The sequence below is a fragment of the Hylaeus volcanicus genome, chromosome 5, assembly GCF_026283585.1.
Source record: "Hylaeus volcanicus isolate JK05 chromosome 5, UHH_iyHylVolc1.0_haploid, whole genome shotgun sequence".
NCBI classification, from domain to species: domain Eukaryota; kingdom Metazoa; phylum Arthropoda; class Insecta; order Hymenoptera; family Colletidae; genus Hylaeus; species Hylaeus volcanicus.
This window is the reverse complement of record NC_071980.1, coordinates 21,679,974-21,703,366: the sequence shown is the minus strand read 5'-3', so window position 1 is coordinate 21,703,366 and position 23,393 is coordinate 21,679,974. Positions and strand designations below refer to the sequence as shown.

General features: G+C 40.3%; 2 long non-coding RNA genes across 2 annotated transcripts in view; one reads left to right on the top strand and one right to left on the bottom strand.

Moving 5' to 3' along the window:
• Nucleotides 1-23,393, bottom strand: part of LOC128876321 (uncharacterized) — a 420,681-nt gene that overhangs the window by 229,397 nt on the left and 167,891 nt on the right. Inside the window, exon 3 of the long non-coding RNA XR_008456998.1 lies at nucleotides 9,745-9,795. This is a non-coding gene — a long non-coding RNA (uncharacterized LOC128876321). The remainder of the gene's footprint in view (nucleotides 1-9,744; nucleotides 9,796-23,393) is intronic.
• On the top strand, nucleotides 14,155-15,220 carry LOC128876322 (uncharacterized). The gene is made up of 4 exons (XR_008456999.1): nucleotides 14,155-14,353; nucleotides 14,439-14,720; nucleotides 14,885-15,040; nucleotides 15,113-15,220. It is a non-coding gene; the product is annotated as an uncharacterized LOC128876322 (long non-coding RNA).

Here is a 23,393-nt window from a genome sequence, read left to right as displayed (position 1 = left end):
GAATGAAACCCCGATGGGGCGGTTTTCCAACGTCGGGGAGTCGAAACCTCCTAGAGCCCGTTAAATTCTCAATTACGATGTACTCAGTGGCAGGCAGCAGCATCTCGGGTGCGTCTCGAGGCTCCTCGAGTTCGTTCGCGACTCGCGATTATCACGCTGCTCGGTTTTTCTCCCTCCGTCGTTCTCTGGTTCCCCGTGGCCCTCTTCCTCCATCGGGGCGACTGGTGGGCGCTCTTTTGCACGCGAGTGCGAAGGGCGACACTTCCGCGTCGCGACGCATTGCCGTGCTCACGATGCGTGTCACGACGACGAGACGACGACGACGACGCCAACTACGACGTCGACGCGGAAGACAGGGACGACGACAGTGTCAGGCCTCGGCACGCACACGGACGCCCACTTTCACGGGCCCTCGGCGTGTTCGACGGTGTGCGTTGCACACGCACGCGTAAGTACGCCCAGATGCACGCCTCGATGAAGTCGCCGGTGTTGCTGCACTTGCTAAACATAAGTGCGAATTGCAACACCACTCCCGCCTCTGCTCGTCACCGCCGGCCTGCCCCACACCTACGTAGCCGTGAGGGTGGTTACGAAGCGAGTGCCGTTGCGTGCATAACGTGCGGACGCGCATACTAATTACGGCGTTTCCATTTTGCGCCGTCCGCCGCCCGCTATCTGCCTATCCGCGGCCCCTCAGTTTCGTTTCCGACAGCTTTGCAGTGCCGTACCTAAAGGGGCAGTCGTCTTTTTTTTTTTGTTCTTCTTTTTTGCAACCGCAGGTGAAAAAAAACGGAATCCATCGTTGACTTCCGAAAATGTGGTAACGACCTCGTACAGAATAGTCCCTGGTTAATGATGCGCACGAAAGCAGATAATCTCGATCTGGGCTTGATCTCGTCTCGATTTCGAGATGCGATTCGAGATCGATATCGAGATTCGGGCGAGATCAAAATTATTTCAAATTCTCGTCGAGATCTCAACAAAATGTTTGATTATATTGTCGATCGCCAACACGTGACTGCTGTGCTAACAAACGATGCCACAATATAATTTTGTTAATATTATAAGTTACTTCTGCTTGGAGAGTAAGTTCCGATCGCCACACAGTGTAATATTTCAGCGCTCTAGCGGGACAAGTCTTATGTGGTACAATATCTCAGAAACTATTAGCACACGAAGCTACTCAAAAGAAACGTAATTGGTTGGTGACTGAAATCACGAACTAGTTACTTATTGATTAGTAATGATTTTGAACATTTCTAGAAAAAAAGCATCTACCGCTGTCCATGCGTTGTAATATTACAGCAAAGTCATATTCTCGGTCATTGCTTGAACAAATTTTGATAATAATTAATGTAACTATTGACAGAAATTAATGTTTAGTTATTCCAGCTAACAGATATGACGATATAGAAAAATTTCTCACGGTTACTGTGTTCAATGAATACTTATTCTGAACTGTGATTTTTATTAATATTTAATCGAAAAATATTACTATATGCATTGTAAATATTCAATTAGTTCGGAGATGTACATATTTAATGCATTATAAAGTTCCATATTATTATACCAATATTTTTCGAGGAAGTAATATTTCCGAACATGAAAAGTTGAGATAAAGTAATCGTAACATACTTTTTTATATTTTAATATTCATTGATTGGAACAATTAAAACTTAATATCTCCGACATAATTAAACATTTGTGATACATACAGTATCATTCGAGACATTAATCGTGAGAAATTTGTCAATATTTTAATATCTATTGATTAGACCAACTAAATATTAATTTCTCACAATAGTTAAATTAATTATTAACAAGACTTATTATTTAAACAATGATTGGGAATATAATTATGCTGTAATATTAATGTTTCACGAATTATTTTCACGAAAATTATTCAACGAGCCTTCGAATCGACCTGTTACGACATGTCACGCGGTTGTTGTTCGCCCTTCCCCTTCTCTATTTCGCGAGGCACAAACAAACTATGACGCACGACCGCGCTCAAACAGGTATGCGAGAGCCGAGGGGCGAGAGGGGGTCATTCTTTGACGATCCTTCGGTCGATATGGATCTCGCGATCGCGTGTCCGCGTCTCGCGTCTCGCGTCTCGCGTCCCTCCCATTTTTGCTTGTGTAGTTTCCCTTAGTTATCGTAGCTTGATATTGCTTGTGAGTAGCTTAGTTGGTTTGGTTAGTTTTAAGGCATGTACCTAAGTTAGTTTTAAGGCATGTGTGTACGAGTGTCTGTGCTCTGCCAAATAATTATTAATCATTTGTTCAATTCTTTTGTTTGTTCCTAAGGTACATATTGGATTCGCAACTTCGTTCTCCACTTCGGTCACTACTGCTTCGTGCTATAAGCAGATTGACCAACCGTGTGTCTGGTCAGAAAGGTCGGTTGCCGTCCTCTTAGTGGATTTATATTCGAGAAAAAGACAATCGACGCCTTCGTATCAATTCTCTACTCCTTGTATCACGTGTAGTGATACAGAACAATTTCTCCATTATTTCATGCAATTATTTCAAAGAATTATAAAATAAAATAATATGTTACTTACCATAATATTTCAAATAATGTTATTTCGGAAGTGGTCACAAGATTGAAAATATTTATGAAATGAAATAACGTATTTCAAAAGTGCCTAGATGTAAAGTACAAGTAGTGCTGATTAACATTCAATTTAATTTAAGCATACGTATATGCATTAACAGGTTCCAACGAAATCTCCGTTTTGTATAACAAGTAATATTTAATTTAATATTCAATATTTAATTTAATATTTAATATTTCTCTAGCAAAGAGTAATATTACTTGCGCATCATTCCACTACCACAACGGTCAGTAATGCGTTAAAAATAGCGATAATACATGACCGTCCTCTTCATGTCACGTCCCTGAAGGTCTATGCAACCCCGTTTCGCGCATCCTGAGCGTCTGCCGCATCCCTTTTTCTCTCCTTCAGTCGGCGAGAGGAGCCTTTAATTAACATTTCGATTCTTAGGAGGGCCGTTTGTACCGCGCGTCGGAACTCCCGTCGTCGTCGACGCCGACGACGATGTCGCGGCGGCAGTCATCGTCGTCGAGCGCGGTTGCATCGAGACGCGCAGACCGCGATGGGAAAACGGAGAGAAAGAACGCCGACGCGAAGAAGGGAGAGCGAGACGAATTCAGCGGCCCTTTTGTCAGCCTGGCTCGTCGTTCGTATTCTGGTAATTAGTTCATTTGCCTGTGCTAATTACGTTACCCTTTAATGCCACACAAGAGTGAAACGACGACCTGTGTACGCGCGCACGCGAATCGTCCTGACGAAGCGCGCACGTAAACGCGCGATGGCATCCATAGCAGGTGTCTCCAATTTTTTTTTTTTCAGAAATTCGCAAGCAAGAGCCGCGTGTCTTCTATTTAGCAGCTAACTCCTTTTTTCTGGGAGCGAGGTGACTCGAAAATTCATTGCTCGTAGACGCGAAGACCGTTTCTATAGGGTCCTATTCGATGCGTTGATGTTTACAAACTTTCAGGAACATTATTATTAGTAGCAGAAGCAGAAGTAGAAGGTGTATTAATATTAAATTATTGCCATTGCGAAACCACTATTTGTCCACTACCAGTGGCATGCCTAAATTCTTCTCACCCTTTAGATCAGTGTTTCCCAACGTGGGACAATTCGATTGTTAAGGGTGGCATTTTGAAAATGGACTCGTCCAGAGGCGATTCGCAGTCATTATTCGATCTGGGTAAACCTCCAGTATAACTAACTTCTTTCTGTCATGTTAATAGCTGATATGCTTAGTGCCGGGATGTCAGTTTCTGCAGTATTTCTCAGGGATATTTGTTAGGGATATAATAAGAAAAGTAATCCAGTTATTCAGTAACCACTTGTTGTAACGGCTACAATTCATAGAAATATTATAGATAGCGTGGGACACCCAGACCTCCAACCGCATTGCAGCTAAAAAGAGGAAGAAGACCGCGGTACCCTACATGTCTCTGTCCGCCAGCGCATTTTTATATCATTTTTATGTTAATGATAAATGGGGACCGTTTATACTTTTAATAATTACATGTAGATTTTACATTCACATTAACAAAAACACAGAAATAGATAGGGTACTGCATTATTTGTTTAACTTTATAACGATGGGATATTTCCAGTTATAGGTTGGCCTATGTCTCCCCTACTTTATCTATGATATCTCTATATTACAATTAGACCGCGAATGTTTATGCAAATATAACCTTACAAGCATTCTATATCTTCGATACCCAAATAGGTTCAAGAGGTTCTTACCTGAACCGTTGAATCGATGAATCACATAGATGAGAACCGATCGTTTTCTAGGAATCGAACAATAATACATAGTATTCGTAAGTATTAGTATTCGTAGTATTCGTTATATTTGCATAAATATCTACGGTTTAATTATAAAAAGGAAGTGATTTCACGTGTTAACAAATAGAAACTAAATGGAGGCGAAAGCTACAGAAGTCAGAGAAAAAGAAAATATACGGACCGAAGACAGAGATTGTCGATCTCCCTCGGTATGATCTCGTCACTCGGAGAGCCTCACCCTCCATAGCGAGTGTTTATCTCTCGTCCTCTCACCCTTCCAGCCCTCCCCGATGGCTGCTCCAGTCTCCTCCAGGCTCGCAATTAGGGGGCGTCGGGACGGTACGCGACGCTACGTCGCCCTTTTGCCTGTTATTTAATTGGGATGTGCAATTGAATGACACTCGGTACACCAAGTAACGGGAAAGAGTTGTCGCCGTTGGTGCCGAGCCTAACGACATCATTGTGGTTTCCCACTTTCGGTCCACTTCAATCTCTTTTTACGAACAACTCTCGATGATCGTTCCGCTGTGCGGATCGACGTTGCCTCTTTTCTGGGAGCAACACACAAATATCCGTGAAATTTATCTTATGCCACCCAGCGGCGAGATCACTTCTACGCTAATTTCCGCAGGAGGTGGCGTCGAACAAAGACCGGGTGATCCGTGTCGGTATTAATTCGCCGCGATGGAAATGGCGTCACAAAATTCCACGAGGATTTCCTGAAACGATCTCGTGCGAACGCCCGAGAGACCCGAAAGAGCTATTATGACGAACCCCGATCGGGCCACGGTCAATAAAATGCGATCTGACAGCCATTGATTGACAGCTGAAGCGGTCCAAAAGCCGAGCTTTATTGTCGCCCTCGGCACAACAACGTCATGAAGAGAAATAATTCCTGCAGAACTTAGGGGATGACTCTCGCTCTCTTAATTCCGAGGGTGTACCCTGCGATCCGGAGACCAGAAAAATTCTTTCAAGGGGAAAAAAGACCAGAACTTACCTGCCAATATACTCTTTGATTCACCCTGTATTAGCTGTGACGTGTAAAGTAAACCGAAGGGTTCCTCGACTTCCAGCGACGCGATCAAACGTTAAGAAACCTTGGCACGTTGACGTGGATGTTGGAATCTATGTTTATGTAGACTATTAGTTGTTTACTGCGTTAAGTGCAACGTCGTAGCGGTGAGTGGTGATATATAATTTAATAAATCATATTCTTATGTTACATATGAAATATATTGAAGATTATGAGAAGTGTATTTAAATATCATTTTCTGATGACGAAAAGGGAACAATTCTACGATAGTGTCGGGTGTAGACAACGACTAAATAAAATAGTAAATTCTAAAAGTATACAATTCTTTTAAATTAAGAAACATCAGTTATGACAATTATAAACAATTTATATTTTAAACATCCAAGTATATACATATAACAAATTTAATGACGCTTATGTGTCATCATATTGCGTAAATAAAAATTACGGACAATAAAAAGTGAAACATGCTATTGAGATCACTTTACAACAAGCTTCTACTAGTAGATAAACTCCAAGCGTCCCAAAAAATAAATCCTTAGCCAGTCCAGTTTCTCAAGGGTTGACAGAATGTAGACAAAACAGAATATCACTGAGCCTATCATACGTTCATGTATCATGAAGCTGTATTTATGTTCAGTATTTGTGTTTTCTATTATAAATATTTACGTTCTGCTTTTTAACATTATTTCATATACATATACAGGGTAAGGCATTTAAAACAGGCCACTTGAATAATTCGCTTACTTTTAGCAATAAAAAAAAAAGCATCGAACAAGAGTTGTTTGATTTTGAGGGGCACGTAACGTAGTGCCCTTAACTTTTTTATCGGTGGAAGCGTAGAGGAGATATGAAGATCGACTCTGTTTTTTTAAATAGAATGTAGAGCTTTCTTATACGTACTCTGGTAGAGCGTTTCAAGAATGACGTTTGAAGAATTGTTTCGAGAGATAAATAAAGAGAGGGAGAGAGAAAGGTAGACAGTGGCGGAGGAGCAAACGCCGCGGAGCAAATATTTGAACGACTCTTCAAATATTTCGATAATTTTCTTATTTGCAAGTGTTCAGAATGATGACCTTGAACTTGGATGCATTTTCTAAACCCAATTAATGTAGAAAACACTACACGATATGTTCTCAGAGAATTAAGTAAATGTATCTGCGTGTACCATCTATGGTACATGTAGCCTGAAGGTTAAGTTTAACGTGCACCATAAGTGATACGCACGATACGGAACGTGTTAAATACTTTGATCTGGCGAACCATTTGCTACGTGCTTTCATGTGTATTATAAGGGATTTTGCTGGCCTATGCATTTTAAAAATATTCCGCTCGATTACCAAATCCCGCGATCTTTGTCGGGACGGGTCATTAACCGGGCGCTCCTCGGGCAAGCCTAAAACCTCGTTTCCGTCGGCGCATCGTCATCGTGATCCCGGGGGTTGAAAAAGCCCCGGGTCGCGAGGCTAAACTCGCCGAGACGCACTAACAAGGCGCAACCGGGCGTCGGTGTTAGAACGAAGGAGGTCCCTTAACGAGATCAGCTCTGTGGAAAGACGCGGTGATGCAGATCCACGAGATATCCCGTAGGATTGCCAGAGCGAACGAAACTGCGCGGCTGGGGGTCGGAGCGAGAGAGAGAGGGAGAGGGAGTGGGAGAGGGAGATGGAGAGGGAGAGGGGAGAGAGAGAGAGAGAGAGAGAGAGAGAGAGAGAGAGAGAGAGAGAGAGAGAGAGAGAGAGAGAGAGAGAGAGAGAGAGAGAGCCTTTGACACTCCGCGAACAAGCAGTAGGAGCAGCAGCAACATCAGCAGGGGAAAGGAGGATGACGTACGGGGAAGTCGGGTGAGCGTGAGGCAAGCGAGAGTCTGCATCTTGGAAGACTTCCTCGAGCTCATTACGCCGACAATAATTAACGTTGCTTAAAGTGTCGTTATGGAAATAACCGGAGAAGAGGCCACCGCGGCGAAGACGAAGCACAGGGGTTGCGCAGAATTGGAAGAGACAGCGTCGGTGGAACACCGAGAGGGCTCCCGTTCGAAGAATAACGAAAAGGATGGCGGATGTCCGGGAGAGAGAGGGAGACGGCGAGAGGTTAGAGAGCAGAGGAAAGAGAGAGAAGGAGAGAGACGATCCTTACGGTATCCAACGCATTCTACGGATGGAAAATGTTTCCATTGGTGCCCCGTACCGGGTTGGCCCTCGTTCGTTGCCCGTTTGCACTCAGCCCCTCACCCATTGCCCGGGGAATATAATTCAACGATCCTCCTCGGTGAAAGGCGAGCACAGCGAGCTGAGGGAGGAGGGAAGGCTCGCGTTGAATGCCCAATTATTATATCGTGAAATATCTGCTAGAAAATTGGATAATGCACTCTCCCTCTCGCTCTATCTCTCTCCTGTTTCCTCTCTCTCTCCGCGAGTAGGAGACGGTCTGCCTCCGTCTGAGCGGCAGAAGGTGAAAAAGGAAGAGAACCCCGGGGGGCAAGTGGGAGAGAACGAACCGGGAGGACCAGTCAGCCAGTCAGTCAGTCAGCCATAGGAAGGAGCCCCCGAACAGGGGGGGGGGGGGGGGGTGAAGATCTGGCTCACGCACGGTGGCGCATAACGGCCTCAACGTGGGAGAAACGAAACCGCAGAAAACGCCAGTCAACGGCAGCCAGTATGCGGAAACCGCGGCGGAATGACACTCGTGCTGGCGCTAATTGGGCCCTCGAGGTGACGCCGCCGAGAGGGATGCTCCTCCACCCTCGGGACCATCCTCACTCTTCGCTCCTCGGCGTTTGCTCCTCCGCCACTGTCTACCTTTCTCTCTCCCTCTCTTTATTTATCTCTCGTACCGGCTGTCCCGGTTCCACCCTTGCCCGTCGCGCTTTCTCCCGTGGCAGACGAGGGTTTTCGGGGGTTGAAAATGCTTGGAGGACGAGCGCGCCGGTGGATGCACGAGGAAAAAGGCTGATTGGGGGAGAGGGGGAGGGTGACGAATGAAAAGAAAAGAGCACGAGAGAGAGAGGACACGCGGGAGATCACATTAAATCTTACCGAGTGCACGCCTCCGCAGAGCACCTCTGCCGCACCCCTTTTCAATCCCTTCCGCCCCCGCGTAGACTCTCCGTGGATTTCCGAGCGATCCTGCGTGCTTTATTCGAGCCGAGGATAAACGAACGCAGCGCAAGAATCGCGTGTTAACAGACGCATTAGAAGCGCGTCTGTTCGAGCGGAATCAAGCCCTCGATACTTTTACGAGCATCCAGGAATGGAATCGACGATCTACTGCGAATCGTTTCTAATGGTGCATTCTCGATAGACCTGAAATTCAGCAGGTGCAAATGATTGGTTTGTTCCTATTCTACGATCATCAAATGTTTCCCATGCGATCCTTAAATTTGCTTCATTTGGCGACAAAATAATATCCGTGAAAGGCGAAATCGAACAACGAAAAGAATTTCTTCATTTTCTAGGAATTTTAAATGCAAGAGTTATCCACACACTATAGCGATAAAAGAAATTGTAGGGTTACATAGACTTGAAGACGTAGAATAATTGTAACTCTTTAGGAATTAATTGCAGGGAAACTATACATTCGACAAAATTGGACTTGTAGTTCATGAATATGTATTGTTTGTGGAGCATAAGAATATTTAAGCTTTTTATGAAGTCGATTTTTAGTCAACAATTTCACAATTTCACAGATCATCATGTTTATAATGATCTCTGTCTTTCATCGCGCCAAATCTGAATTTTGTAAAAACACTCCTAATTACCTATATATTATAAAATACAAATACAAGTAAAAATATAATGGCAATTGTCAATCGTTACAATTCATTAAGAATTAAGTAAACAAGAACACGTTTTCGACACGTCTTTCGAACATGCTTTCCATTCCCTGTACGGGACATTAATTAAATAAAATAGATGCTTAATATTATTATGCGGTTATTCATGCATTCTCTATTCGTTCAAAACTTTTACTTACCAAAAGAGAAATTAAAATTAATCTAAAATAATGTATGCCAATATTTATCTATTAATAAATTCGAGCGAATTTATATTAATCTATACTTCAAATCTATATGTATTCTTCAAAAATCTTGCTCATCCAAAGACGTTTAATCAAATTCTACTGAACCAACCTACGAAATTATACTTCACATATTAATTGCTTTTAAATATGCATATTTATAAAAAAAAGAGCAAATAGATTCAGCTATGAACGTTCAAGTGCTCTTGTAAACTAATACAAACATATAAAAATCCATTCAAGTTCGATAATGATCTCGAATAAGCTTAAAAAATAAATGCAGCAACATCCTCGGGTTAATTCGATTGCAAAGTATCGATAGCCCAATTCCATCCAAGGAATCACTCACCGGAATGCGAATGGAGCTTGGCACCGGATTTCAATGATCCCCGCGATTCGTCTGAAACAACAGATAGAAACGTACGTTAGTAAAACACTCGGAGCTGTTTCGCGAAGAGTGAACGGAACTGTAGGGTGGAAGGAACGCTAAAATTAAACATTATGTTCGGTGCTTCGCGAAACTATTCGCAGTTATGGGCCGACGGAGTGTTTTTTTTATGGGGTTGTTGGACACCCAGAACTGCCGGGAGAGTTCGAAAACCAGGCAAAGGGGAAAAAAAAGAGTTCGCAAGAGGGGTGGAAGTCGATGAGCGAGTTAACGGTCTAAGGAAGGAAAGAGTTTCACGAAGAAGACGACGTCTTCGGGCGTTTGTATACCGTGGCCAGGACTCTGTGCGCGCTTATACATATATTTTATTGCGATATTCACAACGTTTACAAAGACGCCCCGCGAAACTGCCTCGTTAAATATTTTACGGTGCGATCGACCCGCCCCACCGAGTATCCGCAATGCACGAACCGCTCGAGTGAATCGAATTCAATGGAGACTTATATAGACGTGTGCACCTTCAGTGAAAAGTAACGGAACGACGGAGTAAATCGCGGCCCGTGGCTCGGGAAATATGGATAATCATCCGGGGAACGATATACGTCCTTGATAGAAATTGTTTCGCGTTTTTAAAAATTATACGAATCCATTAATCGAACCACTCTCGCCGTCTCGTCTAAGAGCGTAACGCGTTGATTGCCGCGTGGTACCGAAGAAAATGGTATCATCGGGATTTTTAGCGCCAACGTGTATTACTTTTCGATACATTAACGACGAAATTACAACTAAAGCCTGCGGTAATAGTTCCACTGAATGTTTTTCACTGATGTACTATTACGTGGAAGATGTACGCACTATATGCAATCGTTTCAATCTCCCTTAATACTCCATTTCACAGCGACTGCAATCTTTTTATCTCGTCCTTCTATAATTCTGCTTGTTCCAACTGCAATGTATGGATAAAGCATTTTTATTAGATTTAATTTAATTAATATATTTTGATTCGTGAAGATTTCATTGCCTCTATACAAATTAAATGCTTGCAAAATGCTTGCACTTATAACTAAATAATATTTGCTATGCTATATTTAATAGTATTTAACAATATTTTCCACCTGTGAAAAGAGAAGGAAATGCGTATAATTTAGGCAGTTATTTATTAATGAAATTGTATTTTACAATTTTAATTTCGGTTTCTTAAATATGATTATTTTGTTCACTTTTTTTCAATGTGAAGATTTAATCGAATTATAATAATGATATAGAAACTATAGTTATTTATCACGAACCATTAAATGTAAAGTTTTACAAATTTCTAATTAGAAAAAGCCCAACGATATGCACTTTTCTGCTGCTAAAGAGTTACTGTACCAATTGATATCATTGATTTATGTGAATAAAAAAAGAGGGATATTTAATTTTGTTAGATCATTGACAGTGTAAACAAGCGCACAATATTAAAAAATGACTGAGCAAGTCTGTGCGCAGCATAAATTTTGGTTTTTGGCAGTTCTTGTTTTTATAAACACATGCAAATATGTAATTACGTATTACACGTATTTGGATAATTGACTTGAGACAAAAACGTGAATTTTAAATGGTATATACAATCTCTGTAAGCTATTATAAATCTTGTAATATGAAAATAACCACTACAATTGTAAATACATATATATATATTTATAATTACATTTTCCAAACACATCAAACTACAACATCGTTACAATTGTTACAATAAATGCTGTGGATCAATGTCGATTAGAATTTTAGTTTACCTGGCACAAAGCAATTTGACGAGAATATATGTATATGCATTTTTCCAGGGAAACAAATGTTCCACAACGACAGCTATTAAAATTCTATTTGAAGAATATTTTACTCTAAAATTCTTTGAGGAGATTAGCGAAGATTGTCGATAACCATGAAGATTATATTGCAAACCGAAACTGTATTACTCTCAAGTAAAACCACATTTTGGGCAGTATCAAAAAACGAAATTACTTATGGGTGCCCCTATATCTCCAACAGGAGCATTCGAAATATAGCAACCTTTCAAATAACGAATGAAATCTATAAGGAAACTGTCCATTGTAGCACTTCGATCATCTACGACAACTTTCGCGACTATGCGCTCCATATTTTTCCTCTCGAAACGGACGAGCAATCACCAAATGGAAGAAGAAGGACGACGAATCGTGGAAGGCGACTGCAGAAGAAGCAGCGTCCCTGTCTGCTGGAGTTTCCAGAATAAAGTTAGGCCATTGCGCCAAGGAGGAAGTTTTATCGCAGCGTTATGAAGACGCATCGCGCCGCGGATGATAGTTTTAATGTTTCTTCTCGCGTCTTTCAGAGCCCCCGCAGTTTCAAGGCCGATCTTTCAGTAATTCTCTCAAACAAACTCCCCCTCGATTTGTACAGGTTTCTTGACATTCTAGTGAGAAATACTTATACCGATCGACAATGCATGCCTTGAAAGGGAATCCAAGGCTGCGAAATTTAGAGTTGATTCGAACATTAGTTGAAATATCTTGAACATCTTGATCTTAATATCTTGGTCATCTATTGGGGTGTCTAAAAAGTTCGTGCCAATTTTTAAGAAATATTCAAAGACACGTTTGAATTTTTATGTATTTTAGTGAATTACATAGGTATCGATTTGTTCCACGATCTTTCCAGTTTTTAAGGGATGTATACATGGTAATTGTTTCCAACCATTTCGATATATTCAGACCTTCACTACTTACCAAAAATCGATATGGACTTTCCAGGCAACCCAGTATTTCTCATTTTAGTGTATCTCTGAGTCTTCAAACTTGTTTTTCTCAGAAACACTAAAACTCAATATACAATATGCACATTTACATTGAGATGACTAAACTGAACTTAAACGTTATCGACCACTTTGATCATCACCAGATATATCAGAAATTATAATTCACGTTATGAAACGGTACCAATCGAAAGCAAGTCTTCTTCCAGAATAAAGAGAAAGATTTACATATTAGTTAGTTCATCCTAGTTGGTTAAATGTTACAGTGTTGTAATCAGAATTTCTTTTCAAACTCATCGTGTTCATTTTATTTAACCATTTGTATATGGAGAAATCTAATTGCAAAATGTGCAAACAGAATTCGCATCGTGGTAAATATTGTAACTTTGAAAGTATGTTATGTACTGTAATGATACTTTATTTATTTGAACTTTTAGACATCGAGGGACTTATTTATAACAAGAAATCAAAAATATACATCTTATATTCTTCTAAAATGTGGTAATACGTTAGACAGTCATTGATATGCATTTATAGTTCGTCCTGTTTAGGCTATAGTCCTAGGCTTGCTTATATATTTCCTCAAATTGAACCATTTCATAAGAAGTGTGCTCATATATAGTTTCTAACGATCTAATGATCCTTATCGCTTCTCTAAACTTGAAAATTCATACATTCTCTTCCCACATAACACAGACTCATATTTTTCTGCACATATCTCAGTATTTACATAAATATTAATTTCCTTTTTCGTATCAGACAAGTGAAAAACTTCAAGAAAAGAGGCACTTAAACCAAATTCACACTATTTAGTGTAAGATTATTCTGTGTTATTATTATCAATGTTTCCCAGACATACGCCGTCTCCACCGATAGTTTAATTCAAAGTCGGACAAGGAAAGAAACAAAACTACAAAAAACGTAAAAGATACAAATAGACCTGTACGGTATCCGAATGATTCTACTAAGAATTCCGAGATTAAAAGTTCGCGATACACGGCAAGGATTTCTCGCTTCGCGACGCGAGACATTCCTGCTCGCGTTCTATCGTCGAGAAGCTCGCATCCGACAAGGGTTCCGGAGGTGAGCTCCATCCGACTCTATCGGAGTCGTCTGGAGGAAAACGCCGAGAACAGAAGAGCGGGAGGAAAGGAACCGGGTAGGCGGTGTTCTATAAAAACCAGATCGACGTTGTTGTCGTCGTCGTCGACGACGATCCGGCCCTTTTCAGCGGCACGAAGCTCGATACGTCGAGAGGGATCCACCGGGCGAGGAACGGAGTCGAAAGAGCAAGAAGGAGCCACAAGGAGCTCCGTGCAAGAGCGGAGGGTCTAGAGGAGCAGCGGAGGAGGCCGCCGGTCGGGCTGGCCCTCGACCTCGATTTTCAAAACGATCCTAACTCCGCCGTCGAGACAAGAGAGCAAACGGGCGGCGCAAGGGGCGAGGGGCACGGTTGCCGCATTCATTCGGCCATTTCGGGGGTAGTACACCGCCGCCGAAATAAATGACCGAGCATCGGGGGCCGCGGCATTCATAGACCCGGCACTGGCGCGCACTGCTTTGCTCTAGTGCCTTTTGGAATTCCGTTTGAGAAGCTCGCATTCGAGAGACGAAGACGAAAGGAGAGGAGAGAGATGGAGAAAATTCATCGAGGAGTGGAAGAGAGACGAAACGGATAAGGCTGAACGGCGAACAGGCCAGTGGATGGATCGGTATATTTCTGAGAGGCGGTACGAGTGGGTGGAGGAGGCGGCGAGGCTTCTTTCACGTCAGGATAGTGAGCGATCGACCAAATCGCAGGTGAGTGGCTGCGACCGCGTACAATTTATTTATATAAACGCCGAGTCACCGGTTATTAATGAGAACTGCCGCCTCCTTCTATCAGCGGAGACTGACGAGTTCCCTCGCGGCCGTCCTTGCCGATGACGTCGGCCTCCGCGGCCTCAAATCCGATGGTCGCCAAGGTGTCGATTGATCGATACGTTCCAGCGGACGGGTCGAGCTGCCAGAATCGAGTCGCCTTCGACGAGGGAATGATCAATTTGGTATCTCTTAATTCACGGACGATAGACGTTGGATCATCGATGACCCGGTCCGTGAAGCAGTTTTAATCAACGAGAGACTGGTTTTATCTTTTTCGAGAGTTTTACCAAGCTTACGTTTTATCGTAAGTGTTCTATTAGTTTTGTAATGAGACTTTGTTGCGATATTTAGAAGGTGATAAAAATATTAACCCTTTGACGAGTACGGGCGCAGAAACAGAATACAAATTCACAGCTGTAATCGTTTGTTATGCTTTCGGTTATCTTCATTACTATTATCGTGTTTAAGGTATTATATCTCGATTTTTTTCCATCTGTCCACTACGGAAAAGAAGTATAATATTAATGAGAAGTGCCTGACAATCTATGCGTGACGTTGTTCCATTGTGCATATACCCGTGCTTTGAGGAATACTATACAATAAATGAGTTTTAATACTTTGGAAGTAAGTACATATCTGATACAGTACATTGTATTTTGCTGTCTTAAATATTTTATCAAATAATCACATTGCCAGTTTTCAGATTCTACTTCCACTTAAAAGTGATTATGATATACAATACATATAATATAATTATTAAATAAATAACATATATACAACTTCTTACTAATTTATGTATTAAAGTATGTAGTCAAATATATATAAGAAATAAAATATTGTTTATGTTATGGTTATGGTATGTTTACGTTATTATTACTTACTCATAAACCGTGTGTATTTCCCAAAAATGCTTACTCGTCAAAGGATTAATGTAACACGTATGCTTCTGGAATATTTTAACCAAAAGGTTCGACTTACAACCTGCAACCGCGTTTAGTATCAACTATGAAGAACCAAGCTGCGAAAGACATCTTGTAATGATTTACAAATTTATATCATCTTCTTCTCATGAGAGATGGAAACACAATCAACAGTACATCGTTAATAGTTACTAAATCCATTTAAACTGGAGATCGTGTATCATATAAAGAGTAATGTTATCTATTTTAAATAATTTTGATATTTTCTGACCTGACTTAATACCACCTACCGAACGTCAGCATCAATTTGCCTTAACAAGCCTTTGATTTTACTCTCCCGATTAAGTAAGACACAGCTGACATTTATCAATAGTTCGACAAGCTCTCTCTGCTTCGATTAATCTATGCTTATTTGGTTATTTCACAACTATTTATTATTCTGGATAAACCTAACACATCCTAAAACAGTTTCCACTTCCTTCCGAAATTGACGACCCAGGGAGAAATCCCCGTTTCATCGAGCTGCCATCAATCCTAGTCGCGTGTCAACCCTTTCACGGTAGATGGCTCTAATCGGAAATCGGCAATGTTCCAAGACGCAGGGGCAGGAGGCTCCAGGTTGGAAAATTCGTTCCGCCGCCCGCGCACCGTCCTTTTTTCATTCTGTGCAGCCGCTTTATGGGACACCTGCACCTGGTTCCGTCCTCGCCATTGACGAGTTAAAATATGAAGGCCTGCGAGGACCAGGACACCTGGATTTCGCTTTCCCGATCAATGAGGAAACTCTCGACAGGAGGGTGAAGACAGGATCCCGTACTCCGTGTCCCTTTTTTATTTTTGGAAACGACCGAACCAGCTAATGCGCCCCGCGAGACACTGTAAGGAATTTGACGGAAACAAGATCCGGCTGTCCCTCGGTTACCCTTTCATTGTGCTTAACGAACCCTTCGTTTTAACGAACTCCATCAATGTATAAATTACGCGTGCGTTACTGTAAATTCGAGTGTCGAAGATATTCTTCTCGACCGTCTTCGATTGTTCACCGCATCTAAAACTCGTGCCTCCATTGTTCTTCCTGTTTTCGTGCATTCGATCGCATTATTCCTCGGTTGTAATGTTTTGATTGATTGAATACGAGGCAAAGATGGATTCGTTGCCTCTACGGCACTGTTTACGAGGGCCGTATATATAAATGTAATACAGGAAAAGAAACGACAAAATGTACCAGTATCAATATGTCAGTACTTGAAAACAACTAAAATCTAAAGTAAGAAGTGAAATTAAGAATAGATAACATCAAAATGTGATAGGTTAAGTAATATATGATATTATAATACTAAATATTGGGTTGTCTGGAAAGTCCACGTCGATTTTTGGTAAGGCGGTACAGGTCTGAATATATCGGAATGGTTGAAAACAAATAACATTTATACCTTATAATATCCCTTAAAAGGTGGAAAAGTTGTGGAGCAAAATTGTACCTATGTAATTAAATAAATACATATAAAAGTTCCAATGTGCCTTTGAATTTTTCTTAAAAATCGACACAAATTTCCTGAATAACCCAACAAAAAGTAGATAAAGTGCATTCTTTCATTAAACGATCAGTTAGCTAGAAGGTGATGCAGAATGACAGTGTCTGTGACACGCAATATTTGAATTCTTTTCGATTCAGGCACGCGTGAAACATGTCCATCCCATTCATCGCAAAAATCTTGCAGGAATTTTCGTAAATACAACCCAGACATTTGCCGCAGGCCGCTCTGCGACCCAGAAGATGACACAGAGTAAAATTTTTGCCGCGTAACGTCCGGAATCGATTACCCTAATGACAACGCGGATGCATTCGAATTTGTCATCGCGACCACGATGAGCTGGCAGAAAAATGTTTACTCGCGAAACCACAAATTTCACTTCCAACCGACATTTTTGTCTCCACCCAGTTTCATTCTAACACTGATTACCGTTGCAAAGGATTATATTCGAAAAGAACAATATTTAAACAGCATCGTTGGCTAAAGAGTCATGAAATAATAGTTAATTAATCGAGATGTGATGTTAAAGTTTGTATAAATACTTCCAAATCATATTCGAAGCAATTACTACGTCTATTGTACTACGATTGGGTAAATTAAGAATTTTATTATATAGTGAAAGAAAAATGGAAACGGAATTTCTACTAACTAATAGATAGATTATCGTTGTTAGACACACTTAAAAAATTCTTTCATTTTTTTAAACAAACGAATCTCTTTCAAAAATCGTAACTCATGAGCAACTAGCTTCCATTAATTCGCTAATATAATGTGGCTGGTGCAACTACAATTAACTGTTAAAAAAAAAATGTATACATATATTTATTTTATGTATAATCGTGGACGTATTAAAATGTTATAACCATTTAACATAGACATATCACCCTTTCTAACCTTGAAAAATATCAGTACATTTAATTTTTCTTGATTTTGTTACTTCGAACTTTCTTTATAATGAAATTACATCGAGTTTATGTTTGAACTTCATAATGCACCAGAGCATGTCACATAAGGATTCTTCTCTCCCGACGCATATCCAAAATGGCCCTCATCGAATAATGTTCCTTACAACAACAATCAAACCACACGATCCGCTAAATATTCTATACAATCCTCAATTAAATGCGATCAATCTATCGTCGAACTTTCGCCCTATCGACGCAAACTTCAATCCGTCCTACGATTTCACCAAATCTTTTTTCCCGATTTTTTCCGTCGCGCGGCTCGAAAGTCATCAATAAAAATAATCTCAGCTTTGCGGCGGCTTACCCATCACCGAAGTCTCCGTGCACTTTTATTTATTTTTAAACCGCTACGCGTCGTTGCTCGAGGGTGTTGGTCGGGGGTGGGTTTCGGCCACGGTGGTCGTCGAACGAACTTTGAAAAGGAGCGGAGTGTACTGTACCGGAGGGGGCGAGGAGGGTGGTTTAAGAACCAGGTGTCACTCCGCAACTGCACAAAGAAGTGATGGATGCCTGCAGCTACCCTCGTAACGTGTCACGAGCTCACCTCAGGTGTCACTTTAGGTCCACGCCTCGTTATCTTTCCGATAGAGAAGAAGGGAAGCCGATTCTCTGCACTCGTAAATCCGACGCAACCCTCCTATTAATTTTTCATTGCTTCCAGCGCGATCTCTCTGATTTTGTTACACCCAGCTACCACTACTGCGTCACGTTTTCAATTCAACCGACTTGAGTCAGCTATATAATAGGTAAAAGAAGTATTGACGCCGTTGCTTATTTTTAAATATCTCTATGTACTCGAGTAGTACATTAACCCTTGCCACTTCAAGAATATTATGAAATGATATAAAGTGATAGTACAAAGAAGAGATGCATCCATATTTTACAACTTTTACGTTCTTTTTTTAACTTATTTCCACAAGTGTTAGTTTCTAAAGAATTGGGTAGCGTGATTTTTTTTTAAGTACAAAATATAAGAACAATTCATGTAATTCTATTTAATTTGTACATGTAATTATTCTTTTATATTTTTTGTTCTGTTATAGTGAAGGAAGCAATCACAAATATGTAGATCGGATTTACAGTCACTTTAGTTTATGTTTCAGGAAAAGTTGTTAATATTATAATTTATGTTGTCTAATATTATAATTTAAACATTTTAAATAGTAGATTAATATGGCAGATATGTGTGCTAAAAAGTTATTAGGGCGCATGCCGCTCATTTTATGTGTTCTGCTATTTTGAATTATATCACTTGTGTCTTAAATTTGTTGCTACTTCTTATTTATTCAATATATACGTTGCAACATATAAAGCGAGCCATATACAGGTAGATTTACTATTATTGTTTATGTTTATCTAATGTGAGTGACCAATAGATTCGTACGTCTACCGACAATAAGCAACCACAATTCTTCTTCATCATCTCTTCTTCTTTCTCTTCTTCTTCTTATTATTAATATTAAACGTCTCCATCGTGGACATGCGTACAATATTCAAAGAATAAATAATTTGCACACTAACGAAATACAGCCAAAAGGTGCATTTTAAGCTGACCTCAAACTTATTAGTCTTCCAAGTGAGTCGTCGGGCGTCTATCCCAAGTTTGCCACCCGAAAACACGAATTACTGTTTCCGGTACTAAAATTATTTTATACGAGAGTCAGATCAATAGTCGAAAGATAAATGGATCCCTCTTCGAACGTAATTTCCACCTAACAACGGCCAGTCCTTTATTCCTTCATCGCGCACCAAGAACTCCCAGAAGGTCCCCAATAAAGTTTTCCTAACAAATAGCGTGAGCTCCAACGGCAAAACGTTTCTCTTCGCGTAATGCCTTTCAATTACACGGCTTTTCCTCGAATTTTCGAAATTGACCGGAACCGATGAGGTTTCGATGGCTGTTCCAGGGGTACCGGGCCTAGCAGTCCCGAATTCCACGAAGATGCAACGTCTTGGGATCACTGTTGGGACCATCGGAGACTTGGTCTCGCTTTCCCGACCGTTTTACTACGAGCGTTTTGTTAGCCGGGTGCTTCATTCACCTCTGCAACGGGGGGTCCGCAAGGTGTGAAAGATTTTCAGCGCGGCACCCTCCCACATTTTTCGCTTTACCTTTGCTAACCGCGGTACGGTTGTATGACGCATCTTTACTCTGTGATTTGTGCAGTTTGCTTATTTTTTTTAGATACCAAACGATTTTAGATATTAACATTGAAATGAGTGGGTGAATGAGTTTCATTAATAAGGGCGCGAAATCGTATGACTTGATTATAACATGTAATGTGTAAGTCTTACATTGATTTTTTATTTACATTCATTTAATTCTTATTTTTCATGACTTTGCTTACATACCACTCTTCATAATTTTTTCATAAGGGATGCCAGTAGTGTCTTGGAGGACACTGGCTCTCATATAGCTTGGGTAACTCGGAATTGCCGTACCGTAGTTACAATCAAACATGAATTGAAAAAACAAATTAAAATGCAGATGACATCACAAGCATTATTATTTTAAATTATTTGATTACCACTCCTTTTCCTTTTCTAACGATTTATTATTTTTATGTTATAACTTCCTAGGTGCACGTGTTTATCTTTACTAAATAAAATGTACTATACTTCAATTTTTATGTAATCTATTTACTTGGCTGGTCGACCCTGACGTATAAATATAGTTTTAACTGTCCTTTAGTAGAAACTAGTATTTTAGATATCTTTTTTATAATTTAACCCTATTCTGGGTCCTGCTCAAGTCTACTTCTTACATGATTATTCTGGGTTATACTTTTGGCCATGTTGGAACCCATACTATTGTAAATAATAATAATTTCATATCGGTGAATGGTAATTATATCCATTCATTTCATTCATTTCGTTAAAACGAATGAGAATTAAATAATATTGTTTCTTTTCTACTCATATTCTACATATAAAATTATTCATAAACAAATCGAATTTGTCATTGCAAACTTTGTCTTGTATCAGATAAAATTGAATAAACTTTTCCATTATGTAAGAGTCCTCTTCTTTGAACACTTTTGTTCCCCAATTAGATCACACAACAAAGATTCTATTGTGCATCGATTCACTTGATGGTTCAGTATTATATGTACCTTGTATAGCAAACATATAATAAAAAGCACCTATATTAATTCAAATACTTCAGGAAAGCAAAAAAGATAATACTTTGGCACCATGGGAATATCCGGATGTCCCCCACAAAGAAACATTAAAATCTAAAATATACAAAAATTCTCGCCCTCCTGGTGACACTGTTTTCATGAGCACACAACAAATATTTTGCTATCCCGAGAAATCTAAACAATGTAACATTCCCAGTAGATGCTCATGGTCACAGGGACACAAACAAATGTACAAGTTCCCGCCGTCGTCGAAAAAATAACCGAAATGTTATTTTTCCCCTCGAGATGAACGTTAAAGTGTCAACCCCTGTAAGAACGACGATGCAGAAGTCGCACCTGGAGTCACTTAAATCGTAGGTGGCGTGAAAATTGAATGGCCGAGGTGCGAACCATAGAAAAGACCTTCGTCTGTTGCGGTGTAGTCGCAAGAAGATATCCTTGGAAGGTCCTGCGCGTGTTTTCTAGCACCTGGAGAACCGGGGTCTCGTCTCAAAGTCGGATCTCACCTTCGTTCCTCCCTTTCGCCATTGTACCAGCCACGCGACCATCGAAATAAAGGGAGGATCAAGACGCGTTTAATTTATGAAACCCTCGAATCCTCGGCCCACCTTCTTTGCAAGGAACGATGGGCTGCTGCCACTGATAAATATTGGACAGGGCAGGAATAATTATACTCCTCCTTAATTCTGAAAGGGGGCCAGAGTAAAAGTTCAATCGTTCGATTTTAAGTTTTGAAAGAAAATCTTTTTTACGAAATTATAAGGGGTTGTTATTCTATGCATGTACATAAAGTATACCTATTTTAGTCATTTTTATTGTTTTTATATATCATTTCTTTTTCTTTTTCTTTAATATCGTAGATTTAATGTTGTTGTACTTTTGAAAAGTTCATTAATACGTTAATTGTAATACTGATGTTACTTTACAGTAGGATTATAAATAATACACTATTTATATTTTGTAGTATATGTTCTATGATGAAGTATGCCAGTGTGGCGATCCTTTAAAGTTGTAATTGCTGTTTATAAAGCATGATCACCGATTTGAAGTTTCTTTATAATTGTAAATGATCATTATTAATATTCTATCTACTACGAGCTTATTTATAGGCCTTTTAAATTCTAGTGCCTACCTCTTACTATCCATTAGCTGTTGATAACTATTTTCAATGCTTAAATTTTGGAGACAGGCAAAGCTTTTGATATACTTACCAACAGTACGCAGAAGTTAATATCAGCCTGGACTAATATAATATTAACTCTTTAGATATATATTTACACAATAATATGTTTTTATTTTATAATTCTCCATCATGTGGTATCTTTCGGTAACTTCCTTTCTGCCATTTTGGAGTATTATTGTTGAATATCTGAAGGATGTACGGGAGGTATAATAGTTATAAGTTTGTTTTTAATGTCAAGTTTCTAATTTAACACGAATTGTTTCGTTTCTATTTAATTTTAGAATGAAGTTCTTAATATTTTTCATCATTAATAAAAAACTTCAATAAAAGAATGAAAATGCCTTGAATTCAACTTTAAATAATAAACATACAGGGAAAGTGTAAAATGATGTATGGATGAACACAGTATAAGATTAATATGGTTCTCTGCTATGGTGGGAGTAGCTGAGAGTATGCTGAGAGTAAACGTGCAAGCACAAAGCGTTAATGTAGAAAATCCTCTTCTAAGGTGCAGACTCTTACAATAAATAGGCTAGTAGTTAAAATATTAATATAAATTTTAATAAGTATCCAAATTAAATTTAGTAAATATTATTTAATATCATCTCAGTTTACCTCAGTATATTCTGCTCAGGCTCAACCCCTTCGGTCAGCATTAAAACAGTCAATACGACGAGTAAAGCCTCAAATAAAAATGAGAAAAATACAAAAATGAATCCACCTCGAACGTTTCTCCAGGAAAGCGGAGGATCAGGGATGAAACTCTTGCGAAAATACTATTTCGCTAGATATCGGTCGGCATTCGGGACATCCCGCCGTGGTCAAAATACGTCGCGAAGCTGACACGAAGACGAACCGTTTCGTGAAACGCAAAAGAGGTGGTTCAGAACACGTCAGAGAAGAGTCCGGTCCGAAGGAAATGTCCGTCATTCGTGCGAGGGAGATACGGAGGGGTGGTTTTCTTTCCATCGCGCAGCCCAGTGGCTTCTTTCTCGTTGGGATAGGTCCTGTCGGGGGCACCTCATTTCCTTTTGAGCTGGCCCCGCGGGGTGAGGAGACAGTTCTACAACGACAATCCCTCCCCCTCGCCGCGACTCCGCAGCTTCAGCATCATCCATTGAGTCCGAGCCGACAATGGACCGTTGGTCCACCGCGCGGAGAGAAGCCAAACCGTGAAAGAGCGCGGCGAGCAAGAAAGAGGGAGGAAAAGGAGAGAGCACGGGAGTCGTCG